The sequence below is a fragment of the Athene cunicularia genome (assembly GCF_003259725.1).
Source record: "Athene cunicularia isolate RWA chromosome 14 unlocalized genomic scaffold, athCun1 chr14_part1, whole genome shotgun sequence".
Classification (NCBI taxonomy): Eukaryota; Metazoa; Chordata; class Aves; order Strigiformes; family Strigidae; genus Athene; species Athene cunicularia.
The window spans coordinates 3,324,091-3,333,349 of NW_020799118.1; positions in this window are offsets into that span (position 1 = coordinate 3,324,091).

Consider the following 9,259-nt stretch of genomic DNA (forward strand, 5'->3'; position numbering starts at 1 on the left):
GTAATACCACAGTGTCTTTCAGGCTGAGAAAAAATGAGGACCTAGTGCTTATGGCTGTGCCTCCCCCAAGGCCACCTGATGGGGAAACCCCTCGCTGGGGCAAAGAATCTCTCTTGCCCGACCCACTGCTTGGGCTCCTCTGGCACACACGTGTGTGCTGCTGGGCAGGGACCTGAGCAACTGTAACTGACTGGGCTGAGGAATAGCTGAGGAAAAAGTTAATGTAGAGAAATACCTCTTTTTTATCCTGAGTATGGCCCATCTGGTTCATGCCAGAGTGCTTCTGCACATGGGCAGGACAAACAGAAAAACTCCTCAGTCAAAATATGTCAGAAATACAACTGTTCAGTCGTGAGTGTGACAGACCTGCCACGTTGCTCTTACAAACTTGGTTGAATGTCTTCCAGTCCTTCAGGCTTTTCCCACAACTTGAGGTCTTGATGGCAGACACCTTTTCCATCTGACAGCCACAGCCCCAGACATGGCCCTTTGCACAACCAGCTCTCCACCTTGCAAGTTCAGGGTGAACCAGGAAAGGAAAAAGCCTGGCTAAAAGAAATAAGCAGTTTGATTTAGTTTTCGTTTCCTTTGTGAAGACCATCACTTGCATATCCAGTCCGACGATGGCCTACACAAGTGTTTGTGCCAGAAGACCAGGAGCTGAACTTTCCCAGATCACAGGGGAGCCTCTTCTCATGCTGCTGCTCCTCATCAGGGTCTCCTGGACTCATGCTGCAGTTCCCCAGGGTCTAACCCTACATTGCTTACCCTAGTTTCTTCACTTTCTCTAAATGCTATCCTCTCAGTTTCTCCCACATCTTCTGTTTTGGACATGATGACCTACTACAGGGGTATTATGACTCCGTCCCTCATCAGATACTTCATCCATCTCTTCCCATGCACTCAGGCCAGCCTCCCCAGGCTGGTCCCATCGGTTCTTGTCATCGACAACTGGACAACTTGAAAAATGTGTTTTGAGTCCCTGCACTTTCTGGAAGGTTTTGGCTGAGCAGTCCTGGCCATAGGACAAGTATTGGAAAGAAGGATCAAAACGAGTGCTTTAGTTAAGCAGGAATTTCTATCAACTTGCATTTTGGTGGATGGATTTATGTTATCTAAAATAACTGAGCAGATGGTTTTCAATCTGAGAAATCTATGAACTCTACCTGATGATTTGCAGGGAGCACAGATGAATGGAGAGCAAGAAACATTATTTAGAAAAGCAAAAAAAAAGAGTTCATAATGCCAAAGAACAATGGAGGAATGCTTCCAGGATGGGGTGTTAATGAAGAGTTGCTATGAAAAATGATTAAAAGCTGGTAGAAAATACAGGCTGTGCAAAACTGATGTTATCAGGTTCAGTTTCTTTTCAGTCATTCAAGGTACTCAGTCAGAGTTATTATAACAACCAGTCAATGATCTCAATAGTTTTCCCTGCCTGCATGTTTATTATCAGTTTTTTCAGATTAAGGCAAGAATAGTGAGCAGCTCATGTTAAAATACAAGGTTATGAGCACATTTTTTATAGGTTATAAAAACTGTATTTGCCAAGTTTCACATTGTCACATTGCAATGGAAAGAAATTAGAGAGCATAAATGCATTTGCAGCTGCACTTTATTCCAAAAGTAACCATGTGGGGAAATACAGGGTTTTAAAACATCTACTACATGGTACACTCAACAGATAAGAGTTCCACACCGGGGAAAACACATTTTCAAAGTTTTTCAACCTGACCCAGAAGCCAATTGAGTCAACGGCATCCTTGGTACCTGCCTGAGCAATACACACACTTCAGCTTTTTTCTTACACTGCACACACCAGCTGAACACAAAATCCGACAAGACCTTTCATACCCACCACTTATGACCTACCGTGGCACTATCTGAACTGGAAGATTTTGTTCTCTGTGCAACTTGTCCTATTTTTTTTTTTTCCAGGATCTGAATTTAGTGTTAGAAGAAAGAAAGTAGTTCATTGCTCACAGCTTAACAAGTATTTCTGCATCGGCACCTGCGTAGATGGTTTCTCTCATAAGTATGAAAGGACATAACATCAAGGATGGCTGAATTGAAACCCACCCCTACGATGCTCCACCACAACTAGGACAAACCTGATGCCAACAAGAAAACCAAAGGCAAGAGCATGAGTGCCATTGCACGAGGCTGAAATTTAGTGTCACATCACCTGTGCACAAACCCTGAGGTGGTCCTGCCATCCCCACCTGCTATTTTTCACCAGGTCCTCAATTCATTAGTTATTGTTGCAGATTTAACATAGAAGAAATACATATCTGAAGGTGGGAAGTTTCAAACGATTTAAAAGTCCATGACCTACCTGAAGACAACGCTGCCAGAGTCCACTGCATACGTATGCCTCCTAAAAACTTATGATGCTGTCTCTGTCTGTCAGGGTACATCACAGTCTGTATTCCCAGGAGGAGGTAAAGTATCACGGGAGAAAGGGTACTGGGGAAAATGGAAAGAAAAAAAAAAAACAAAAACAAAAAAAAACTGAAAGAAAAATTGTTATTTATTCTAAAAAAACTTGATGCATCAAATAAAAAAAAAGCGCTTAATTTCATTGAGAACTAAACATCTTGATGACTAAGAAATTTGCCACATGTCTTTTTCTTCCCCTCTTATACATCTGAGGACAGCAAGGTGCCATGTATTGAAACAACTTAAGCCCGATTATATTTTATTTGAAATTACTTTTCACAGAGCTGGAAAGTTTTGAAGAGAATTTCCACAATTAGTTAGACTGCATTAAACCAGCTTCATTAATGGAATAAAACTTCAAAGTAGAGAATTTATTCCATCTGTAGCAATCAAAATGTAAATAAATACAATAATTCCAATAAATAATACAAATATTTGGGGGAATTATATCACTTTTGCGAGGTGTAACACACCGGCACATCAGGGAATGGAAAACTGGCTCATTCACACTCAGGAGATTCATCTGAATCAGATGGCAGCTCTATTGAGTTAGACGGTACGTAGCAGGATGGCACTACACCTCCCACTGCTCAGACCCTAAATCAGTATTGCTGTTGTATAACGTGTTCTGCAGCACCTCTTATTCAAAATACAAAACTTTTATTCAGCAGTTGGAAGCACTGATCAGTGTAAGGAGGGTTTTTTCTGATAGCTGGATGTGCTGAATACTATTTTCCTTATTTAACAGAGAAAGCTGAGTGGGCCACTACCAGGTTAGATGCTATACTATGAGCAGCTGCTGTGTAGCGGCTCCATCCTTCTTCCAACACTGTCATGCTCTGACCACTTCTCTTTCTGCACTGGGAAGCAAGTTTCAGTAGCAAATACAACTTCTTGCTCACAATTTCAGTACTCCTGAATCAGAGTTTCTGCTATGGATTTTTTTTTTTCTTTGAAACAGCCATTTAATACCTTGTTTTCTGTCAGTGGATGGACGGTTTGCATCAACCTGTTGAGTTACCCAGTGACACTCGTTCCTCTTGCTCCTCCTGTCTGTCCCTCCTCTCACCTGGCTGTTCAACGATGGGCTCCATGAACAGATGCGTTGTGGGGTTTGGCAGGGAAGGCAATTAAAAGACATCACAATATTAAAATAGGACTGTCACCATCTTACATCCACAGAGAAGTTTTTAGTTTGATTGGTGGACCATTAAAACGCAGGCCCTTAATGAAGATGTAACTCTGGCACAAAGATGGTTTTTGGAATATGAATCAACTTGTTCTGATTAAATCTCTGAAACCACTATTACAGAACTTTTTATAACCTCTCATAAAATTTGGATCCCTTTTGTTATAGTTAGCTCAAATTCTCTCATTAAGTCCTCTTTTATGATCATTTTTCTCATGCTGAAGCTATTAAGAAGAAACAAAGTTGTTTCCTCCAAAGGGCTTTTCCTTTGTGCCCTTGTAAGGAGGACAGAGCAATAATGCTCAGGACAGCTGCTCTGCACTGTACACAACCAACCAGCCAGCAAAAACAGTGAAAAATTAAGCCAAAAAAGGAAACAGTTTCATATTCATGGGTCCCTGAGGACACTGCAATGAGTTCACAGGGTTCTAATAAGCACCAAATGTCACAGGCATGGTCCACTGAAAATATGTGGAAAAGTCTTTAAACAAAAATGATCCAACAACGTAACTTATACAAGGTTAAAAGAAAATGAAGTTTCTGTCGAAGATCGGGACAAACAGTCCAACAAAGTTCAAAAAGAGTAGTGTTCTCCATGTGTTGCTGATAATTTCAGATCTGCAGCTTTAAAAATGATACTTCCTCCATCTGCTCACACTGCAGAGCACACTCATCTCTCCTCGCTATGAAGAGCAACCTGGTGTTGGTCCTGTCAAGGATTTACAGTTTGTCTTGCAGGTAGTTGTGGAATGACACCAGTTTGGAGGCTTATCTCCCTTGTTCTATTTCCTCTCAGATGTTCATGGCTGCAGAGATGTGCTCTGCTTTGTTACAGCTCTCTGTACATTGGGCTTCTGCTGACAAATGGTCAGATACAGTGAAGTTATGCCAATAGCATTCAAGGTAGGAGAAAAATTAGTAACTGGGTATTTTTAACTATTTTATAGCTGGAAAAGCATCTGACCACTGCCAAGACTTTAGTGTCTGCTCCATATAAGAAAAATGGAAAGACAGTGTAACTCCAGCAAAGATCTTACCTGCAAACTGAAGGGGAGATGGAGGAAAACCAACGAGGTGAAGTGACTCACAAGATCCCATGACATGGTAATGACAGGACCAGCATTAGAAACCAATCTTTGTGATTCCCAGTTTTGCTCCCAACCAAAAATGAAGCAGGACTTTCATAAAATCCTACAGTCAGGAAGGCACAAGATTTGATACCCCAGCCATACTAGCAGCATGCAGACCAGACAGCTGTCCCTGGCACCTGGCACTCTCAGGGTCTGTTCAGCACACACGGGCAAAGCTCCTCTGGCCTTACTGACCACTGAGCCATCTGTCCCCCCAAAAATCATTCATATAATTGCTGCTAAAATCAGCAAATAAGGGTCTGTAGTGGAAGCACTGTATTCACATTAGAGAGGATTGGAGAAGCTGTTTCTTTAAAATATGCACACACACGCACAGACACTAAAATATGGTCAGCCCTGACTTAGTTTCAATAACAATCACATTTCTAGACTGCTCAAGCCCCGCAGTGCCTGGTAAAGACTAAGAATCTGGGACCAAGTTTTCCCCAGGTTACACCAGTATGATGAAGCCAGTGGGAACACTTTGCAATCAGGAAGATGGAAGGGTTCCCAGGTCTCAATTGGTCTCTGTGCACATCAGTACAGCTGTTCATGCACGGGCTGCCGAGCCAGAGTTACTCTGCATGCTCACTGGGGCAACAGACTGCAGTTCACTCCAAGTTAATCTGTATTTAATTCATCATGGGTTGCCCATGTGTAAATAACTACATCTCAACTTCCCGTTTAAAACCACGAGATTCTGTTGTTACAGCACTGAGGCAAATATGGTACAGCTCTACAGTCTGAAACAGGAGACCACAGGCAGCAAGAGGGTACAAGCATCATGCTGCAGATAACCTCACATCCTACTTTCCCTCTCAGCCTCAGGAAGAAGAAATATTTCTGCAGAAGCATGCAGAACCAGCTGGGGAATACACTGATGTGAGCAATGAGCTGGCATCTCTGGTTCATATACACTCCAATCTACCCGCCCACTCCTCTGAGAAATATGTAAAAATACGACGATCAAATAGGGTTACTTTCACCATTGACTCAATTTCTCCCTATAAGACTGTTCTGCTACCTGCATACAGCTCCCCAAAGAAGTAAAGCCGTGATTTTATTCAGATTGCAGTACGAAAGAACTGAAAGCGTGTGCCATTTTCTCAAGGCATCAATATTTAATACCTTTCTTGATAACCTAAACTCATTCTCTGACATCAAAGCATTTAGTGGTCTAACCTAGTACATCACATTACATAACCAAGCTGCTTTTTTTTTTTTTTTAAATGCTAAACATTTACTCAGAAAGTCCTCAGCACGTGGAATGAAATACCACAGCACATAGGCATTCAGGTCACTGAAGTACGTAAATCTATCCGACATCCCTTAAAACACACAACTCCTAGCCCTAGCCCTGGTCTGTAGGTGACCTGCCATTTCTTTGCTATTCCAAGCTATACTGATTTGAAGGAGATCTAAAATGACCTATCAGACTCAAATATTAAGGAAAAAAAATGTTAATGTTTGGAAATGCCAGAAAATAAATACAAACAGGGAGAAATAATTTAAGCTATCCAAATGTTTTGAGTGCAAAAATAACATCTGGGGAAAAAAAAGGTTATGGATGTCATTATGCTCTGAATACTGAAATCATCTTCTCATTGCAGAGTAGCAGTGCAGAAATAATCAAAATGTTAGTTTTTATAGAGACAGAAATAGAAAAGAACATGGTGATTACAATGCCTTTAACTAACACATGGAAATGTGCTGACCATGCAGGTCGGTTCAAGGTGCAGCTCACACTTCCATGATGTTCTATCAGGGACAGAAATGGAGAAAACTGTTAGGAGTAGAGAGAGGGAATGGGAAATAAGAAGGAAGGTGATAATATCAGAGCTGTTTAGTTCAGAGAAGAGATATGTGAAAGCAAACAGAAGAACAAATATAGTTAAGGTCACACTGGGTGCTCCCATTTGCTAAGATAATAGTGCATCCCTGGAAAGGAACAGCAGTGGATTTAAAGCCGAGCAAAACAGGACCTGATTATCACCCCAGCATTTCTATTTAGGGTAAAAATCTAAATGGAGTAACAATTTGAAATTTGATTTTTCATTAAAAATAATTTATTTTCTTGGTTGGTTAAGACCTACAGTGAACTGTCCGTGCAGGTGAGGGGCATATTCAAAGTGATTTATGCCATTTTTCTGCAGGATGTTTAGAGCTGTCTAGAGTTGTCTAGCCCTATTTGAAAGTTTCTCCCATAGCAAAACCCCTCATCATCCTCCCCACCCCTATTTTTAAATATAAGCTCTTCACGCACATTTACATACAAAATAAAAAGGGTAACAGGAATTAAGATGCACTTCAGTTTTCAAAGCCCATATTTGGAAACACTCACTGTGGCCAAATCAATGCAACAGCAGTTTTGTTCTTAGAGGAAAATCAAAGTTATTCTAGTCATCCTCATTCCTACTACTTTTATCCTCTCCAAGGTACACAAATGGTTCTTCTTTTATAACTACAGTAAAAGAACTTGGAGGCATTTCAGCTACCGGGAGAATTACACAATTTGCCGTATTTCTCTTGCTGAGAAAGAAGAGGGTAAAGTCAGCATCGTGATACTGTGATACCACATAGAAGCTGTTTCTTCATTGGGCAAACCGCTCAGCTGATAAAACTATCCCACCTCAGAAACTGTCCAAGAAATGTCCAAGGTCTCTATTTTCCCTTGAGCATAGAGAAATGCCTGTTATGGTTCCTACTTGTTTTGCTTTTCCCCGCACAGGACGGAGGGAAAGGGCTGCTCACAACCAAGCCTCTGAAATGCCAAACATCCGCAGTCCCCACAGTTAATCACGCTTCTATAATGAGAGGGTCTTAGACATTCAAACCTGGTTAACAGTGTGGTTTTACTCCCTGGAGTCCTGTGCTCAGATTTTCTGTTCTTTGTATGTTCCATAGCTCTTCACATACGGTGTAAAACATTACCAGGCAGATGGCCACTATGCTGAGTATGTGGTCTTTGAAAATGTTCAGTCATCTCACTGGCTGCCACATCTAACTAGCAAGCTAAGGTCCACTCTAAAAAGGGAGAAAAAAACCACCAGACCTTGAGCTTTTGCAGCACAAAGGGGGGTTTAAGGATTATTGCTGTGAAATTACACCTGGAGCTGCATGGAGACCACTGGAAAATGTCCTTGATCTTGCAGTAACCTTGTGTAAGCAGTGTTAATCATGATTATTTTCTATGTGTCTCCTGTGGCCTACTGCAATGTTAAGAAACTTCAGTGCATTAAAATAGTTATTGCTATCACTAAGGAACGATCATTGCTTACTTTATAAACATAGAATATTGTTAATAATAAGATTTGAGCATGCTGATTTGAACAGAATGCAGTCAACCTCTGTTATGATCAATCTGTGTAAGCTAACTAGTTGCAAACAAATAAATAAATAGGCAGTAAATTACCCCCACAGAAAGATTTTTGGGGAACTTCTAGAAAGAAAATATGGAAATCAATGCAGAGACCTTCCACGTGTGGTACTTCGACTTCCTTCCTTCAGTGGAAAGAAGGACCCAGTTACAACCTGTGCAGTACTTTGGGAGATGCTTGCTGAAGTAGACTGCTAAGTGGGAGAAGAATAGCAGTGACAGAGGATCACAGGTTAGAGCAATAATGCAATTCGTGGAAGCCATTGGTTTGGGTTTTGTACTGCAACAAATCTGCAAGGGGAAACTAATGCAGGCTGTAAACTGTTGGGAGAAGCGGAGAGACAAGAGGCTAATGTGATCAGTGGGAAAACTCGCCACGATAAGTAGGGTGTAGGGTGTTTCTGTACATAGAGACGAGCAGACTTCATCTGTTGGCCTTAAAAGAGGTGGTTTTGCGTCCAAATTACAGGAAGAGACTTGCATTCATACTGGGTGAATTGCTCAGTTTGCTATGAATGCTGCTGGCAGTGCTGTGCACAATATGTCAGACTTAAAAAGCTTCTGTTTCCCAGTCGTCACTTAAATTTTACTTTTTTTTAGTAAGCAAAGTCTTAGAGGACTGATAGTTGCCATAGACACATCAGCAAAGACTCAAAAGAATGATCTGGGAGAATATGACTATCTGTGAACTAGATCCCAAAGGGAATCAAAGCTGAAGCTGAGATGACTCACAGACACACAGAGAGGAGTTGGCTACCCTGGCAGGGAGAGCCTGGGTACAACCGCCAGCCCAAGAAGGCAGGAGTCACAACGGTGTTTCCAGATCGAGTCACAAGGGCTGTGTCCTGCATCACCCGTGTCCTTACAGAGACTCCTCTTCCCTTCATGTCCCTGAAGGACTTGAACTGGGCCTTTGGTGGGCATCGCTGCAGGTGAGCCAAAGCCACTCAGATCACCATGCGTTGTTGTGCAGAACAAATTAACCTGTCCCTTGCATAAAACTAAAGATTCAAGATCAGATAAAGATCCTATAACCTGGGCACACTTAATTTTATTTCATGAAATGGGGACGTTTGGATAAAAATGAAGTGGGGTCCCTTTAAGGCAGCTTTCTAGCAGAGGACT